At 40.0% G+C, this 19,317-nt stretch overlaps 1 protein-coding gene across 5 annotated transcripts in view; it reads left to right on the plus strand.

The window, feature by feature from the left end:
* Nucleotides 1–19,317, plus strand: part of FHIT (fragile histidine triad diadenosine triphosphatase) — a 1,463,343-nt gene that overhangs the window by 608,089 nt on the left and 835,937 nt on the right. The window contains exons 2-3 of one of the 5 annotated variants that reach the window (XM_053668988.1): nucleotides 9,426–9,490; nucleotides 10,442–10,536. The exons of 3 other annotated variants lie outside the window; for them this stretch is intronic. The gene's annotated coding sequence lies outside the window, so the exon portion shown is untranslated. The remainder of the gene's footprint in view (nucleotides 1–9,425; nucleotides 9,491–10,441; nucleotides 10,537–19,317) is intronic. One more of the 5 variants, XM_037137395.2, reaches the window with a different exon arrangement.

Below are 19,317 nucleotides of genomic sequence, written 5' to 3' on the forward strand. Positions count from 1 at the left end.
GATTTGGGGATTTCTGTTGTGTAAATACTCCTGCTGTGGCCAATTTCAGGCTATCATTCTGACATCAACAGCCTCACAAAATCTGGAAAATTTAACAAGCAGTTTTCATGAGCCAGTGAGGACTTGCCCAGTACTCTCCAGCTAGAATTCTTAATCCTCTGGCACTCTGTGAGGCTGTTTTTGCAGACACCTGGAAAGCCCTTGAAGGCCCCAGAGACTGACTTTTGAAAAATCACTGGGCTTTGTGGTCTTTAAATCCCCTTTCGATCCTAGATTTATAATCCTTTCTCAAGAAGTGTTTATGAGACAGAATGCATTGTAACTGTGTGTGATGATCTGTTTAAAAGTTGATATTGATATTATTTGTTGTTGCTAATACTTCCTAGAGATCTGTGTTTTAACTGGGGTACTATTAGTACAGAGAAAATTTGTTTATAGTATTCAAAAGTAGCTTTAGGAAAGGCAAGTGATTCTGGCACACTGGCACCTGGGGATACTTTTTCTCTTTGAGTATGGAGCCATTGTCAGATGAAATCTTTAAATGTGACAAAAACTTTGCAAAATGGCAAGTGTCTTTAACACAGGACATGTTGTCATTTGGGAGAGGGGTTGACAAATAATTCCTCATCAACTGAATCCAGTTACTGTTTTTATGTGGCCAATGAGCTAAAGATGGTTTGTACATTTTTGAATGTTTAAAAACATCAGCAGAAGAATAATTTGTGACACATGAAAACGATAGTTTCAGTGACCATAAGTCAAGTTCTGTGGGAACACAGCCTGGCCTTTTCATTCTTATTGTCTATTATCTATATCGTCGTATCATCTCTGGCTGCTTTCATGCTTCACCAGGGGAGTTGAGTATTTGCCATAGGCTCTATGGGTCCCAAAGAAGCTAAAATATTTACTACCTGATCTTTTACAAAAAATGTTTGCTAACCCATGATCTAGGCAATCAAGTCTCATATTCAAGGTTCTCTACAGTGACTAAAGCAATAGGAAAGCCAAACTGAAAGGAGTTGCATAAGGAAAAGGAGCAAACCAGATACAAATTGTGAACATTCTTAAAATATGAATATTAGGGTGCATGCTCACTGCAGCATTATTAATCATAGCCAAGATTTGGAAGCAGCCCAAGTGCCCATCCATAGATTGGTGGATAAAGAAGCTATGGTACTTGTACAAAATGGAGTACTACTCAACCATAAAAAAGAAGGAAAGAAAATAGAAATAGACTCATACATAGAGAACACACTGACAGCTTTCAGAGAGAAGATTTGTGGGGCTGGGTGAAAAGTGAAAGGACTGAGAAAAACAAAGCAAAACAAGACCACCTCATAGACACAGACAACAGCATGGAGATCACCAGAGGGAAAGAGGGGTAGAGGAAGTAGAAGAGGGTAAAGAAGAGATAAATGGTGACGGAAGGAGACTTGACTTGGGGTGGTGAACACACAATACAACATGCAGATGATGTGTTGCAGAATTGTGCACTTGAAACCTGCATAGTTGTATTATCCAATGTCACCCAATAAATTAAACACAAAAAAGAAAATTCTTAAATATGAAAAATAGTAAGAAGAATAAGGAATCTCCACATTGCCAAATCATCTCCTTGTAGTTTCTTTTATAACCTAATACAAAGGAAGCTTTCTTCTTGTGCTTTCCTGGGTTGATGTGTTCTGATCCGGGCGGTCTCCTGATGCATGGGGGCCCACCATGGCTTGGCCACTTATTTGATATATGGCCTTGAACAAATTTCTTCAGTTTTGTCATCTATGACATATAGAATTACTTTGGTAATCAAGTACAATATATAAATTGGTTAGCACAAGATCTGACACATAGTAAGCATATATTAAACGTTACTTTTTGTTTGTTGTTATCATTATGTTTGTACAACTCAGGGCCTTCCATACATGTGCATATTTATCTTTGGGGTTTCACTTTTATTTTTTACATTTTAGCAGACAGAAATAAATATTTAATTTGATAGTATCTTTACATATAATACAGATTCTTCTCACCCCACATACTCTATCTCCTGTACATTGTCTTTAAATGAAATTCATGCTACAGTGTTACAGACTTAGCCAATATTTAAAACTTTGGGATGGTGAAGAAGTTAAGCGTCCCCATTAATTTCTTTTTCTAAGTGGAGACTGCCCTGCAGTAGAATCAGTTCTAGTAAGAGGAGAAAATTATTGTGGTCATGAAGATGGCGTAGATATTTTATAAAAGCTCTTTTCTGTAATAGTATATGTGCTTATGAAATTTAAGCGTGCCTTCAGGGCAGAAAGGCTCTCCCACTGTCCCGGTACCTCCTCCAATAGTCCACTCTGACACTGGCCTTCACCAGTTAGACATTTACTCCTTTGGCAGCTATTTGTACCCCCCACCACACACACAACCTTGAGGTGCAGACATTGCTTTAATCAAGTAATTATCAACCTAAGCTGCACAGTAGAAAACTAAGGAGGTTTAAATTATCCTGATGCCCAGGTTACACTCCAGATCAATTAAATCAAAATCCCTGGAGGCAGGATGCAGACATCAGTATTTTTTTAAAAGTCCTCTCCACAGTTGATTCCGAAGTGCAGCCTGCAGCCCAGGTTGATAATTACTGCTTCAGATCTTTATGTTTTTAAACAAAGTGAAGCAAAAACCCTGTTTTCTTGTTCCCGTGGTGTTTGCTTTTCTTAAGCATGCACAAGTGTGGCGTCTGTCGTCAACTGCTTGTACTGGAGGCTCATCTCCAGGGAAATGTACTGATACGATCTTATTTCATTAGCTTGTTAATAAAGAAGGATATTTTAGGTAGTAAAAGAGGGTGATAAACAATAAATCTTTGGTACTTTTCCAACCGTAAATCTCACTGATAGGTTCTTCTTGGGACCAATAATCACTGGGGTTTTGATAACTGCATGGATAAACTCTGCAGGGACATTTGGGCTCACTTGTCAAAATGCTTTTACCTAGCATGAATTTATAAGATAATATTTTCTATATATTCACTGATGGTCTTATGCACTATTTTTTAGCCTGGTGAATATACATGCTACTAAATTTTCTTCTCATCAACATTCTGTTTCTTGTGTTTAGTTCATTATAGACATTTTATTAATTTTATCTTTTACTTACGTAAGAACTGCTATATTTTCACTGAGTTTGAGACAGTTGAAGGAAGGTTAATTTATTTTGTTATCTCTAAAATAAAAAGTATGATATTACCCAACTCCTAGGGTTCTTAAGAAAAGGGGGAAGGTACTATGGGAAAAATAACTGAGTGGCTGGCACTAGTAAACATGCCAATGTTGCTATGACGCTGAGACAACATGTAACAAAGGTCAAGCACAAGGGCGCTGGTATTAGTCTCCCTGGGCACCCGGGTTTCAATCTCATCTAGACTACCTCTCAGCCATGAGGCAATTTACTTACCCTCTTTAAAGCTCTGTTTCCTTCCTTGGAAACTCCTAGGTACCTTTTGGTATGGGGGGTGTTGGAAATAAATGAAATCATGTATTTAATGCGGTTATTACTTTTCTTGGCATATGGTAGGCACTTTTTCAAATACATGAAATAGAAAGAAAATGTGTATGAATGTGAGAGAAAGAGAAGGAGGGAGAAAGAGAAAGAGAGAAGAGGGGAGGGGAAGGGGAGGAAAGAGAGAGAGCACATATTCAGTCCTTGTTCTCTGTGGTTCTTGAACCACAGCAGCAGCACCAGGGATGCTGTTAGAAACATAGAATTTCAGTTGCCACCCGGCTTTACAGAATCAGAATCTGTGTTTCAAAAAGATTTGCAGTGATTCGTGTGAACATTTGAGCAACACTGCTCTAGTCAGTGAATGGCAAACACAGACACAATTGCCAGCATTCCCCGGTAGTACCTCTTGGGCGGGCATCGCTCATCAGCAGGGCAGTCCACCCCAGCAGCATCCTGCCTCACCACTCCAGACAGCCTCAACTAATTGAAGGGAATCACATGCCAGATGAAACCTATAGCAGGAGAAATTTATGTCATAGACGTAGTGACTCTCCTGAGCTAAAAAGGCAGTCAGTTGCCAGAATAATACTTGAACTCAGGGCTTTTCTATCTGAAAGCAATAATAATGTATACTAAATCCTCACTTACCACCAAAAATAGGTCCCTGGAAACTGTGACACTGAGTGAAACAGCATATAATGAAACCAGTTTTACCTCAGACTAATCAATACCAACAAGAAGAGTTAAGATCCTATAGCATATTTCTGGTCACAAATTCATCACTGAACGTACAAAGAAAGATCAAAAACACTTTTAATATTAAACACTAAAGTAAACGTGAACTATGCATACACTTAGGAAAGGTGAAAAGAACAAGTAAGATAGTTATTTTCCAACTCACTCATTTCACTTCGCCACTGAGGGTGGCTGGAGCCTGTCCCAGCAGCTCAGGGAGCTGGACAGCATCCGCCGGCCCAGGACCCACACACTCAACCCGCCAGGCTCGTGCACCTCATGTGCACATCGTCCGGGTGCGGGAGGAACCTGGGGACCCAGAGAAAACTCCCGAAGACATGGGGAGAATGTGCAATCTCTACCCAGTGGCCCCAGCCAGAAACAATTTTCCCTCATTAACATTATAATGAAATAATTAGTGACTTGATGTTATTTGAGGGTTAGCTATACATTTCTTACTCTGCCTCCATGATGTCATTCAGCCACATTCAACTATTGTATAGCTGGCTTTGTTCTACAACTGGAAGATAAAAAAGAAAGCTATTAATCAGAAAGATAAAAATAGGATTCAATAGGAAAATGGAAGTTGAAAAGAAATAGGTTATAGTCATGATAGGTTACAATCACAGAATGATGTTATTGTGATTAACGCCCAACTACTAAGGCAATTCCTAATGTGAAAATATAGGCATTGTGATTGTAAAAAATTGTTATGATCAGTTAATTCCACTGAATTCCAAATTTCATTTTCAAAGCTTTTTTTTCCTGTGAAGTTGTCATTAATATGACCACTGAATCCATTAGACAGCATTTCACAACCTAACTTAGAATAAGGCACAAATCGAGGATATTTATACACTGCAATTGCCTTTCAAGCAATTGTTTTTGCTTGAAATTTTACAACCTAGAGCTGCAATGAACCTTGAAATAGTGAAAAATCCACCTTTTGTCTCTTGGGAAGTAGGGAAAATTTTTGTTCATCACCAGCAAGAGATATGGTTTTCCTAGAGCAAAAATGAAAATGCCATCCTAATACCTCTGCAATTTATCTCAAGCATTGCGTCTGCTGTTTCAGTGAGGCTGCTAAACATTTTCTGACTCATTACTCAAATGACTCATGCTCCATTTAGTGTGGTGGGAATACACGGAGAAGTGGCCAGATCCAACTGGGTGAGTAAGTGGCCAGAGTTCCTCGCATTTTGTTCCCTGGGATGTTAATTTGCTAGAAATCTCAAGATGTTAACGTTTCTCTGAAGAGTCTGGCCGACATGGCAAGGCCTCTTTCTTTACTCGGAGAATGTGCCAACATTTGCCTTCTCAAAATGGAACAAGGCAATCTAAAATTTCCCATTTCACATTTATCCTAAGCTGTAATAACAGCATAAGTAATGTAAGACAGACTCTATCAATTTAAAAAATTCTGTATTTCTATATCTATGTGTGTGTGTATTTGTATATCTATGTATATATGTATATCTGTGTATATGTGTGATATATGGCTATACATGTATGTAATATGTATGTATCTCTGTGTATATTTTATACATATATGTTGTTTTACTTTAACCAAACTGTAACCATTTGATTGAAAATTTTCAGGGAACAATAATTCTTTCCCCAATGCTTTAATTTAGTCACCACTTTTACATACCATTTTATTATTTGGAAGTTTTTCATGTACAATTAATGGCCCTCTGCCATAGAGACGGCGAAGGGATTAATAACACAGCTGCATGGAAACCAGACCAAAGACCTATGGCAGTATCTCTTGAAATAACATTAAAGGTCAGATCATAAAACCACTTTCCTTTTTGAATATTTTATTTCTTCTCCTGGAATTAATTTCATACCAAAGATATATGGTATAAGACAAAAGACACCTAGGAAATGTTTTCTAGGAATTAATTCTACCCTGTAATCAAAAAAAGAAATTTAGAAACATGCCTATACCAATAAATACATCATTTATGCCTATTACATAAACATATTACATATTACATAAACAGGCACATTTATGTAAATTTCTTGTGACTATCATCGGTGTGATGAAGCAGGACTCCCCTCACTAAGTTTTCATGTATTTTAGAATATTAATAGAAGGATCCACAAAACTCATTTTCTCTTTGGAGTCAACTACTATATTTTATATATAAAATTTTCAGCTTGTTTTCTTTTAAATTACTCTTAAAGTATGTGCCTCATGAAAAGAATATTCTACATATGATAGAAATAAAATTTACTAATTTCCAGCAAATGAAATTATGCAGGTAATTTATAAGAATAAGATCTCTTCTTCCCATTTAAAACTATAGGTTGAGTAACAAAGGGCAGAAAATATAAATATTTATCAACTAGATATTTAAAAGGATTTTAGTTCGCTCTGCCTTTCTGTGTGTTTAAATGTCTGTTCCTGTGTTCAGAAACAGAGTTTGGAAGATGCATTGGTCTTCCTCCCCTTCGTGCCTGATGCCAAGCTGGAGCCCTACAAAGTGATTTAAACACAGTTAGTCTCAAGGCTTTAGGACCTTCAAGTGGTCCTGTAAGCCTTTTGAAGAGCTTGCTACAAAATTGCAGTCACCTGGAATTACTGCAGCAATTGAATTATTGTTGGCACTAATATTAGGAAAGGGAAAGAAGATTGAAGTCTGTTTTCATAGCAGCTAATGAGGCATCTAACGATTCAAGTGTCGCTCTAAAGCTAACCTCATTAAAACAGAGCACCTTGTTTTTATAAGTGTCCTGGGGTAGCTGGAAAACTATATGTATTTATTGAATTAAAATAAAAAACACAGCTTTTCACCAAATCCAAAAATGTAAAGAAAGCCTCTTATCATTGATGTCTTCTAAGTGTGTGAATATATTTTTGAAGAACAGCACAAGAGAGGTGGACTCACTTCTTTTTTTCTCACCAAATACAAACTTTGGATTATTTGAAAGTGTACTATGCCATCAAATTAAATGCACCATTGACTACATTTTCATTAAGAGATTTATTGTCAGCTGCCTTGTTTAGGGTGCTTTTACTAAGTACTAGTACAGCTTCCATCTGAGTACTCATGACTTAGATATTTATGGGGCAGTCATAAGGCATTAAATTGCCCCTGTTATTTCTAATACACAAGTGAGCATGGGGAACCTAACTGTAACAGGATAAGTTAAGGGGAGGGGAATCTGGGTAGCTACTAGACATTTGGGAAGCCTATGCATTTGATTTTTTTTTATTGCTGTTGAAACACAGCTCCAAAATGTGGTGTCGGGGAGCTTGCTCCCTGAGCCGGCCGTGTTCATTTGAGAAGGCCAGAATCAGGACAGGCTAGGCCTCATGCTTGCGATCTGGTAACACAGTGCCCAGTAGTAAATGTTGAATAGATGAATGAATCATTGAGTTGGGTGTTGTCATTTTCAGCCAATGTTGTCCTTTTTATCTTTGAAAAACAACACACAATGTTTTTTCATATGTAGGTTGCGTTTTCAGATGGTTGTTTGCTGTTGAGTGTGCAGTTATCTCTAACCCTGGGTGAGACCAGTGTGTATATGCACATGTAAATCTGTGTATGGATACAAATATGTAATTAGACTCAGAAGCTGTAGGAAATGAGAACTTGTAGGTTCACAAACTTTCCAAACTGCCTGGGAAAGGGGGTATCAATGGGGTAGGATCCAGACAGATGGTTTTTCATCCGTCACCATCTCTGTTATGTGGAAAGCCCTTTTCCCATTACTTTTCTATTTTAAATCTATTCTCCTGCCCTGGCTGATTGAACCTTTCTGAAATGTATCAGGCAGAAAAACTAGCCTCTTCTCTCAGCTTGGAAATAATAACGCCTTCACATTTTCATGGCCTTTTTCGAAATGGGGACCTTTCATTTATGTTTCACTGTCAATTGAAATAAATTGATTAACGTCATGGAATTGTGTTTCACCACAGACCTTTTGAAACAAAGAGCTGCTTTTCTGATGTGTTAAGGGAACAGATTGTCCCAGATTTCTTTATCCTCCAAGGACTCAGGGGTGAAGGGAATGTTTTATCATTGCATGTTATTGAATCCTAAAGAATGATTCAGTTTCATTTCTTCCGCTTTGCTTGTGTTTTTCCCTGGAGTGTTTCCAGACACCATACCCTTGGCATTTAGTAATCACAGAGCCCCCTCTGGGACCCCTCTCAGATGCTTTCTGATTTTTCTTTCATATTTTCACCTCCTTATTTCTTGTCCTGTGAACTTTTCCATACCTTACCTTCCACTCCATGCTTGTGTGTGTGTTTGTTTTACCTGTCATTTTCTTAATATCCACTGACCCCTTTTCCTCTTACACTTGGGATTTTCCTTTTACATGATACCTTGTGTTGGTTCGTCTTCATTTCAGCGAGGTCCCTTGTCCCCCTTTCCCTGTCCTGTACCCCCTGCCCTTCCTGCTGGGTTGCCCCATAGAAGCCCCTCGCAGAAGTTAGGAGAGTGCACATTCCATGAAATCAGGGTATCTCTCACTCCCTCTTTTGTCTTGGCAGCCTCTTCTCTGCTCAGAGTTGTGTCCTTCCACTATGGCAGCTCCCCTCAGGCACCCTGGTCTCCGTGGTGTCGGGCTTGTGGCCTTGAGTGACACGGTTCCTCCCTTGTTCCTTCAGCAGTAGGGGTGCCCTCCATTGCTTGTCTCTGTTGCCCTTTCATCCTGCTGTGTTTTTTAAAATACTGTTCACACCTTTATTTAAAACTCTTCACAGGAACCATCAGGAATGAATTCTGTTTCTTGGAGGATAAATAACTTGTTCTTATAAGTAAAGAATGTTTGAATCTCTCAGAATTAGAACTAGAATTTATATTTGTTTTCATCTGACCCACGAATTCTGTCTTTGATGTCATTTTTTTCCTGTTAATATTAATTCTTCTTTTTCTGTGCTATGGTCTTTTTAAAACTTTTTTCAATGCTTTCAAATGAAAATCTTCTTTTATTAAAATAGGTGACTGATAAGTGTTTCCTCTGTTACTACATAAGCTGGTCCCTACATTTGATGAATCCCTCTGCCACTACCTCTGTCCACCCCATCCTCTTGGGTATCACTGCCACATTAGCATTCCATGAGCACTCTTCTCTAATGTCTAGACAACAACAACAATAACAAAAAAGATAAATTTTTGTTTGCTATCGAAAGCCTTCTGGCAGCTGGATCTCAGCTTATCTTTCTGATTCTCTCCCTTCCTTTGCAGATCCTGGGCCTAGATGTTGCTTCCCCCAAAGACAACCTTCCCACCTGTGGACATATTCCTACCAGGTTCCTAACTAGCTTGCCATTTGTCTCCTTAGCCAAGTCCAGAGATCCCTTTTTCCTTTATTACTTATTCAGATATTTACTACTTACTGCCTGGTCTCATGTATTTTTGTCTTATCTTACCTGCTAGAGGGTAAATTTTCTAGAGACTATGATCTTTATGTTCATTCACTCACTCCTTACTGCTTCAGACACTTTTGTCTGTCATCTCTGTTCTAGGGGCTATCAAGATGAGAGAAGCAATGTTCGCACCCTCAGGAAGTTCACAGTCACCTGGGGAGACAGACGCTTTAGAAAGGAGGACAGAGTGTGAAAGGGGTCATTATAAATCCCAGGGGAACAGTAACTCATCCTCTAGGGATGAAGGAGGGAGTCCAGGGAGGGCTGTGAAGGGCTGCTTCAGTTTTCTGACCCTGGCAGGTGGAAAGAATGAAAGGAGATGGGCAAAGGTGCAACTGATGGAGCTTTGCTTTTTAACTCAGGCCCAGGGTCCGTCAAGGACCATACACTTCAGTGAGCCATTTGTTCCAGAGCGATCACATGGACTGTGGCGTAGGCATGGGTAGGGATTGTTGTCCGAGGATGGAGTCTTCACAACCCTGAAGTGGCTTCTATCCCGGCTGTGGTTGTAGGAGGGGAGCAATTGTAGAATTCACAGACGCTCCCTGATGATCCTGTTCAGCTGTGGCTGACCACTTTTCTATGATCTCAGTGCCTGCCTCAACCACGCCCCAGCAGAGGCACAGGTGGGGCTGTTTTAAATCAGTGTGGCACTGGTTAGTGTTACTCTGAGCTATGCTCAAAGTCACAAGGGAGAGTTATGATTTTTAAAAATCTAAGGTTAAAGGGGAAGATGGAGAAGGAGATTCCAGCAAGAATGCAGTCACCAATTTGTGAGTGAATTTGCAGGCTTATGTGGCTTCATGGAAGTAACCCCCCTTGTTGCTTTGCAAGGAAAGGCAGAAGGCAGGAAGAGAGGAGAGAGCTTGGAAGTCTTGAAGAGCTGCTGGAATCATTTCTAACTGGGAAGCAGAATACAGTATTGAAAGGTATGCAAAAAAAAAATGAAACACAATGAATTGTTATCAAAGGAAGCATCTTCAGCTTTCTGTCTGGAAAGAGAAAGGTCAAAATGCCGGTGATAGAGTTGTCTGACCCCTTAGCCCTATCAGCATTTAAGTGGGGGCAGCTGTCCTCCCTTCCCTTTCTGGGAAGGCAGTGCAGAGAGCTGAGTGTGTGTCGTGTCTTCTGCCACTTGCTGTAGCTGCCCTGGATCCTGCAGGACAGTCCTGGGCCTGGTGAGTACAGGCACAGTTTCCTAGGGAACAAAAGTCCTTCGGGAGACCATTTTTTTAGATGTTTAAAAAAATTATTTACTTATTTATTTATATTAGAGTAATTCTTTAAATTAATTTATTTTTTAAATACTCTCCCTCTCTCCTTCCTTTCCCCTCTAAAGATAAATAAATAAAATCTTTAAAAAAAATATTTTTCAACTATAGTATTCTTCCTTTTACTCCCATCCCAACCCACCCACCCTTGTGCCCCCCACGTCCCTCCCCTTTCCACCCCCCTTAGTTGTTTGTCCATGTGTCCTTTATGCTACAGAAGGGCACAAGCCTCTCAGGCAGACTTTTGCAGTGCTCCGGGCTCCCCTTCCCTTCCTCACTCGGAATGTTCAGTCTTGGAATCTGAGATGGGGAGAAAAGTGCAGGAGGTGGGACTGAAGTTAGCTGGGACATTCGTAAGCAAATGTGAGCTTTTCTGCAGAAATTCAAGTCCAAAGGAGATGGACATTTCTGCAGAGGAAGGGAAGCATCTGAGGGAAATGGTCATAATCCCGAGCAATGCACCATTGTAGCCTCATGATTCAGGTTCACCCAAGGCCCGTCATTTATGAGCTCTGTGCAACTGAGTGAGCAACTTCACCTTCCTAAAGTAGGTGACATCTGATGAGTCCCTAAGTCCATATTTTCTGGCACAAATCCAGGCAATTCTGGGGAAGAGCTTGCATGTGGGCCTGGGACAGACCTGAGCACAGGTCCTAGCCTGCCACTTAGTAGGTTTGGGTCTTGGGTGATTAATTTTACTTCTTCGAGCCTCACTTTTATCAAGCAAAAACGGGAATAATGGGAGCTACCTGGTAGGGTTGCCTAGATGATGAAATAGAGTGCTACCTATCAAGCAAATTGGGTCTGGTGGTTAAATAAGCCCCCGACTCGCTGACCAGTGGGTCCCAGATGTCTGCCCTTGCTGCCTCTCTTCTTTTCACCTTTCCCCAGCCAGTATAGGCTCCTCTTGCACCATGTTGCTGAAGAGCCTTTTGACTCAGGTCAAAAGAAATCATGTGGTAAATCTGACTCTCTCCCACTTAAAGCCTTGTATCCTTTCTGTCAACCAACCACATGTTTTTGTTTTGTGTATTCTAGGACTCAGATGGTAGGAGTTGAGCAGCGGGTGAGAATAGAATCCGCAGGGCATGGGTAACACAGAGAAGCCAGATGGGCCTCATACTTAGATGGCACTGGGTCAGAGGGATGCTCATTTTGGAAATGCTGGCTGTGGACTTCTAAGCCATTTTATTATTGGCAATCCAGTTTTCTCCCCTATGTTATTGGTGAAGAAAGATGCCTAAGAGACTAGAATGTGAAAGGCATATCCAACCAATAGAATAAATAATAATTAAAAATTGCAGAGTGAATCTTGCCCACTGATGCTCAGCTTGGGGTAATTAAAATAAAAGCAAAGGAGTCTGTAGGCATGTGTGGAGAAGAAAGCCAGTTACTGCTTCTTTGTACTGCCTAGCAGTTAGAGATTTTGCATCTAATTTCTGCCTAAATATTAATTATTACCTTAGTCACTCGGCTATTGATGGATTATCTTATGTGGTGTTGTTTTCAAGTGACCATAATTAGGAATCTATGCACTTTAAATCCAGAAAGGACCTGTGAGAGCTTTATAATCCGGAATTTTCTAGGGTGAGTTCAGTGAAACACTAGTCGATTGGGAAAGTCTGTTGCAAAGAATTCTGTGGTTGGGGAAATGCTGGAAATTATTCCCTCTTGGAATCAACATTGACAGAGTTAACTTTCGGCCAAGTCCTGAAAGCAACCTGGATTATCCAACATTTGCTCAAAATGTTTGAACCTAGACCCTTTTCAAATAATGCCTGTTAAATCTTCCAGAACAAACTTGGAGAAACACTATCTCGCTTCCAAGCCTTCCATTTAGAAGGGAAAAGCAAAGACCAAAGAAATGATTTGCCCAAGTTTGCTCTATAATAAAACTCTTGTAGTCTAGTTCTGGGCTATAAATTAAACATTATTATCTTGTACTTGAAGGAAGATGCTAATGAAAAGGAATACTTTCTCTGATGGACTTTACTGAATAGCTTTCCATTAACTTGCTTTCAGATCATTTCTACATTTTGGTTTTCAAAGAACACTATTGCTTATTGTGTAACCATGTATACTGTATTGTAATTATAATTTTATTTCTTTTGAATTCCTAAGCTTTCTCTCTTCCCTAAAGCCTGTCTTTCTTTTATTCCCTCCCCCATTACTCTGCACTGCTACAAATGCCAGTCTTTTGTTCTTCATCTTGAACATTACCCCAGGTAACTGATTTGGGGACCAGCTTTTTTTTTGCTCCCAGTGTATATGCAAATTCCTGTGTATTGTAAAATTTTCTCAAATTTTCCTCAGAAGCTAAAAGACTTCTGCACAATCTATTACTGTAAATGAAAATTAATTGATATTAATTAATCTTTTCCTTCTAACTAACAATTTTTTTCTTGATCTCCATGTTGGTAATGCATTATTCAGTGTTCTTAATAACTGCGTGTGGTGGTGCCATTTATTCACTGGAGTTAAGTACCCAAAGCAATGCTGCTCAGGATGTGTGCCTAATAGAGCAAAATTGCAGGGCTGGTTTGCCAGTCTTTTTTGAGCTACAATGGCCACTATGTGTTCTGAGAACTTTGGAACAAGTGCATTCTCTGTTCATCATTGCAGGGTTGTCAGTATTTGATATGAATTCACTGTGATTCTATCCAATGAACATTTGTATACTTGATGCCAAAATATGTGCTATGCTATGGAGATTTTTTTAATATGTTAGGTATTGTTGTTTCCTGTAAGGAGCTCATCTCTGGTGAGGGAGACCAGCTTCTAAGTGAACGTGTCACAGGTTGGAAAGTGCTGCATTATGTGGTATGCACAGTGCAAAATTACAACAAAGAGTAAATTTAGTGGGTAAAATTTTCACAAAGAGGTGGCACTTTGTGGCTTCTGGAAGGCTAAGAAAAGGGCCAGGAAGCTTGGGAGTTATCTGCAGTGTGACGATAAGTTATAGATTCCTATACCTTCATGGTCTCTGTCTGACCCCCAAAGTTCTCATTCCCAAGTTAGAGACTCTCAGACTATGCTGTGCGTGGAAATGTAGTACTGTCAAATGTATCACAAATAAAAATTCATTTCAGTCCAGATTATACTAGCTCCAGTATAACTCTTTAAATAGTCCTCCCATTATTTTCTTCCCCACACCTTTTTGGTGCTCATTATAGGTCAGTCTAGGTGATGAGAAGCCCCATTTCTTTGTGTTTATTTTCCACCTGATCCTTATAATGACCCTATGGAGCCTTGCTTCCCACACTCGTCTGCACATTGGAACATCAGGGAGCTTCACAATCTACTGATGCCTGTGCCCAGCCCTAGGGACTGTGATTTTATTAATCTGGGGCACACCCTGAGCTTTCGTTTTTTAAAAGCTCCCCAGATGGTGACACAAATCGTCCAAAATGGATTGTGGTGCTGGTTGTACAACTCTGAACAGATTTAAAAACATTGAAAGGTACACTTTCAATGAGTGATTTGTGTGGTATATAAATTATAGCTCAATGCAGCTTTTACATTAAACAATATCTTAGATGAATAATTTGAGAAGCACTGCTATAAAGTGAAATGGGGAAACAGACCTAGAGAAACTAAGTGAGCTGCCCAAACTGCCATAGCAACGAGGGTGAAATGGAAACCCAGGCAGTCTGAGGCTAGAGCTTATGTTCTCAACACCATCCTATTGTCTTCAAACATGAAGATGATCTGAATGCCAGGCTCAACAGGCACCCATTGAGATATATGACTTGGAGAAGTCATAATGGATTTGCTCCCTTCGATCCATATACCGTCAACATGTCACATTATATGAGCAGTGGATATCATTTGTAAAATAATTGGCTTTAGGACAAGATAAAGGAATTAGTATCCTTGGGAATAGAATTCTTGATCACTTTATCATGGTACTGAAACGAGTGGAGCCAGCCTCCTTTGATGGCCAGGAGGCATGCTCAGAAGCACGTTTAAAGAGGGACACACTCTTTGGTATCAAAGTTTTAAATTCAAAAGCAACTGTTCCACATCCTGAAACCTAAAAATAGAATTATATTTAAAAGGAACTGCCTGGAATGGTACCTTACATTTTGTTAGCTCTCTTCTGAATTTGGGTACAAAATACACATAAAAATAGATCAACTATTATAAAATAAGAGAAATGTTTGGGTTTGGGCTTAGATGGGGAATAAGAAAGCAAGGCTGATTGGAAGCTCTTCTGTTACCTGTCCCAGGAAAATACTGAAGGAAGAAAACTTTAGAAAGGAAAGAATGACTCTCAGTCGTAATGAATTGTCATGAAAGTGTCTTCTAGGAAGAATGTTGGTGGTGCGAGTCTCCAAAGCAGCCCGGTGACTCTTCTGAGAGGCAGGCTCGGTCTCTTTTATGCAAAGATAATCTCCACTGACTTCTGCATGCCTACTGCTGCTGGGCTTTGTTTTTAAATAAAAATTGAGTTCAAACAGATGAGCTCAGCTTAGGACTGAAAGGAAACTCATTAAAAATGGCCTTTCTAGAGGCATAAAGGTTGAGTTCCAGGGTCAGGTTTAGTTCATTTTGCTTTAGTAGTTAGGTGCCAACTATCTTCTAAAGTGTTGAGGAGTATAGTAATTTGCAATCCCTTTCTTACTGCTGAACATCAACTGTAAGAAAATAAGTTATCTTAAATATACAGGATTTAAAAAAAACAAAAGCAAAACAAAACCTGGCTTTACTTTTGCTTGCCTATAGTATTCACGTGGATTAGTGTTTGATTTGTTTAAAATTAACATAAATTTACCTTTTTAAGTCAATAAATCGACTGCTCTGATATTTCTCAAGGAAGAGGGAATGTCAGCCTTATCTGTTTTCCTCCTGGATCATACCTCCCTACTTCATCAGGCTCCAGAAATGCTGGCCATCTTTCTGTTTATTTCATTCACAGTTCAACTTGGTCCGCATCAGGTCTTTCATACATGTTACTCCCTTTAATGAGAAGGTCTGGAGGTCCCCCAATAAATAGCAGCTCTCTTTCCTGCTCTGGTCCCCAAATTTATCAAATAAACTATGAAGCAAAGGAATGGCTAATAGAGACCAAACTTAGTGGGCATGGCTGTAAATCTTAGCCAAGGTGCTAGCTCAGGAATTGTCAGTCTGAATGCGCATGTGGATTACCTAGGGACCCGGTTAAGTGCAACTTCTGACTAACAGGAGTGGAGTGGAATTGAGGATTTACATGCCTATCAAGCTGGCGGCAGTGCTGGCACTGCTTCTCCCTGGACCTCTTCCAGCATGAAGGGGCTGGCTGGTATTGAACCCCACTATTAGACTTGCTCTTGTGAAATATTCAGTGCCAGATTCCTCTTAAAACACAGGAGTGCGCAAAAGCAGGCCACCCTAACTAACATCCTGCCTGGATGGCTGCTGCTTAGCTCACCCTGGTCTCAAGTGAGACTTTTTGAGGGGCCTGCCTTATCATCCAATCTCAAACAGTGATCCTACTGTTCATCCTTCATAACATGCCATTTTATTACATTTTCCAGCTCTCATAATAATCTGAGCATCTTATTTTACTTGTTGCTTTTCTCGGGGTCTGAGAAGCGAGCTTGTCTGTCTTGTTCACTGATGTACACTCAGTAAACACTGCCGTCAAGGGCAGTGTTTACTATGTATAGTAAGGTGTTGTATCTGTAAGTCCTAGGATGATGGAGCCATTTCTTGTTAATCACTGTATTTCTGGGACCTGGCACAGGACATGGCATATTGTAGATGTTGAATAAGTGAATGAGAACTCAAGTTAAAAATAAGGAAATCCTGTTTTAGAGTGATAACTAATGGCTCAAGTTACCTGTGGATGGTCAGGATCATCTTCATACTTGCTCAGTTTTTTTAAATGAATTAATTTCCAGACTCCTATAATAAGGCTAATAAAAAGTGGAGAATGTTTTGATGTTAAGAATGGTGCCTGAGTAGTTGGAAATAGTACTCTTTTTTCAGTGGGGGTAGGGGTGGAAGCAGAGTCTATTCTATCTTCAAGAGGCTGCCAAGAATTGTACCATTGGATTGGAAGCCTTTCTCCACCAACACTTCTTAGCATAAGCACAAATATTCCTGAGAGAGAATTAGCCATTGGTCCTCCACCTCTGTTTTATTTTAATGCTCTCAGAACCACAAAGTTCCATCACTGAATTGCCTTTTCAAGTCACAGTGGATAATGGCCTGGACTCCTTTATCATCTGTGTGAGAACTTGGCTATTCACCTGTCTTCTGCCCAAATGGTGACTGTAGATTTGTTCATTTCAAAATCTTTGATAGAGGTTTTCTACATGCCCTACCCTGCCCTATTTTCTCATCTGCTGAGGTTAGGAAAAAAACGCTAAGACATTTCTTCAACTAGCTCTTATTCTGTCCATAGGGATTGTCAGGATTCCACTTCTATAACCTGGCTCCAAATGTCTTAAACATGAAGGAAAGGGAGAGAAAAAGTGAACTAAGACTTTCTAAGTGTGTCTTATGGTCTAGGTGCATTGGAAGAATAGCTATGTAGCAAGTTTGGCCTTGGGTATTGCTTTTGTTCTTCACTTCCAAAATGGGATTGTCTTTTGTATAGGTCCTTCTGCCTTGGCATCTATCTGATTGGTAATTTAATGTTTAATTCCCACACATGTCAGTGGTTTAGATCATTCTTGTGTATTGGTTTGATTTGGTTTAAAACAGTAGGTTCTTACAGGATACATTAAATAACTGTAAACACTCTGAGACATTGAAAAGTGCATTGAATGAATTCATTATTCAACTGTTGTTTACTGGGCATTGCCCATTTGCCAGGCACTGTGCTGGCCACAATGTATATGGGAATGTTAAATGAAAATCTTATTTCTCTCTTGGAAAGCTATTTCCTCCCTAATCTCTGGCTCCTTCCTTCCCTCTATCCCTTTGTTACATATATACATTCACTCTTTTCTTTAGGAAAAGTAGCAATTATCCTGCCTGGTGACAGCCTGTCTGGGATTATGGCCTACAGAATAATAGGTGTGGGGGTGGGGCGGCAGTTCATCTCCTAAAGGTGGGCTTGCTGGGTCCTGTGAATGGTGCACTCATCAGTCTACCCTCTCTAAGAGGCCTGCCTGATTCTTCCCAGTTGTCGTTTTCAACCTTGGACTGGGGGAGGAAGTCTGATCAGACTAGTACTGTGGACCTAGGGTCCTGGGGTGAAGAAGTAGGAAGACCCATTTGATTTCTGGCCTGAACCAAGTAATTCCCAGTTTACTTATAGAATGCAGAGACTGCTGAGAACTGCCCAGCCATTTATAAAGCTGTTCCTGCCACCCCTTGTGGCTTCTGGGTCTGCTTGGGGAGGGAGTACTAATAGAAAACCCTGACCTTGGACAGCATGCCCTGCCCTCAAAGGGATCATGATCTAGTATGTAAGATGCAAAATGGAATGATATATAATTACAGTGTGTCTAAGGGGTGCAATATTAAGTGTGTGTCCCAGGTACTGTAAATAAGATAGGACAGTAGGACAAGCCCTTCCATGTGTGTTAAACCAATGCTTCTGCAACAGACTACATCAATCATATCCATGATAGTGGAAGGAAGTTGCCCCCAAACCTGTGGTCTCTCCTACTTACAAACTGTGAAGTTTGCCCATCAGAGCATGCCTTGTCACATTTAATTTTGGTATTAACTGAGATCTGAAACCCATCTTGAAACATCTGTACTTGACTTCTCCAAACACAGGCCCCCAGCCTATCCCCAGCAGCCTAGCATGCCCAGAAAAGCTAAGAGAAGAAGACCCTGTGTCCTAATACAGACAGGTGGTTTCCACAGCCAGCCACATAGGAAGATGCCAACATCTTAGCTTAAGAAAGTCAAGGAGAGCATGAAAAACAAGCAGATTTGTTTAACAATGTTTGTAAAATGGATTTGTGTAAAAAAATATATATATATTTATATATGCATGCAGTGTTTATAGAATGGCTTTGAAATATATATAAAATAAATACCCATACGAGGGACACACTTTCTCTGGAGCAGGGAGGTTAAACCGCCACCCAGAAGTATGTACATTTTCCACCTTCTCAGCGAGTTAGTGCAGAAAGTCACATTGATATTAGCAAGCACTTGGGGCAGTTTATGAAGATCTGAATTTGGTTCCAGTACACAGTGCATTGCCCTCTAAAGCCAGAGAAAGTACATCAGCATTTGACTGGAAACATCAATAAAGAAGTCATACAACATTGTTAAATAAGAAACTTCTGGAGAAGTGCATTGAATAAGATCAAAGGTAAAATGGGAATCTTGGCAGCAGCAACCTGAGAGAGTACCATCAGAGGACTGACCTGTAACAGAGTCCACACAGTAAATGTGCACTGTGCCCCTCGGTGACGGTGACGCGTCTTTCGTAACCCTTTCTGATGCACCCTCAAATGGGTTCATGTTTTCTTGCTCTGTGCTTAATTC

Source organism: Artibeus jamaicensis, unplaced genomic scaffold (genome assembly GCF_021234435.1).
Source record: "Artibeus jamaicensis isolate MK-2021 breed Jamaican fruit bat unplaced genomic scaffold, CSHL_Jam_final contig_519, whole genome shotgun sequence".
NCBI classification, from domain to species: domain Eukaryota; kingdom Metazoa; phylum Chordata; class Mammalia; order Chiroptera; family Phyllostomidae; genus Artibeus; species Artibeus jamaicensis.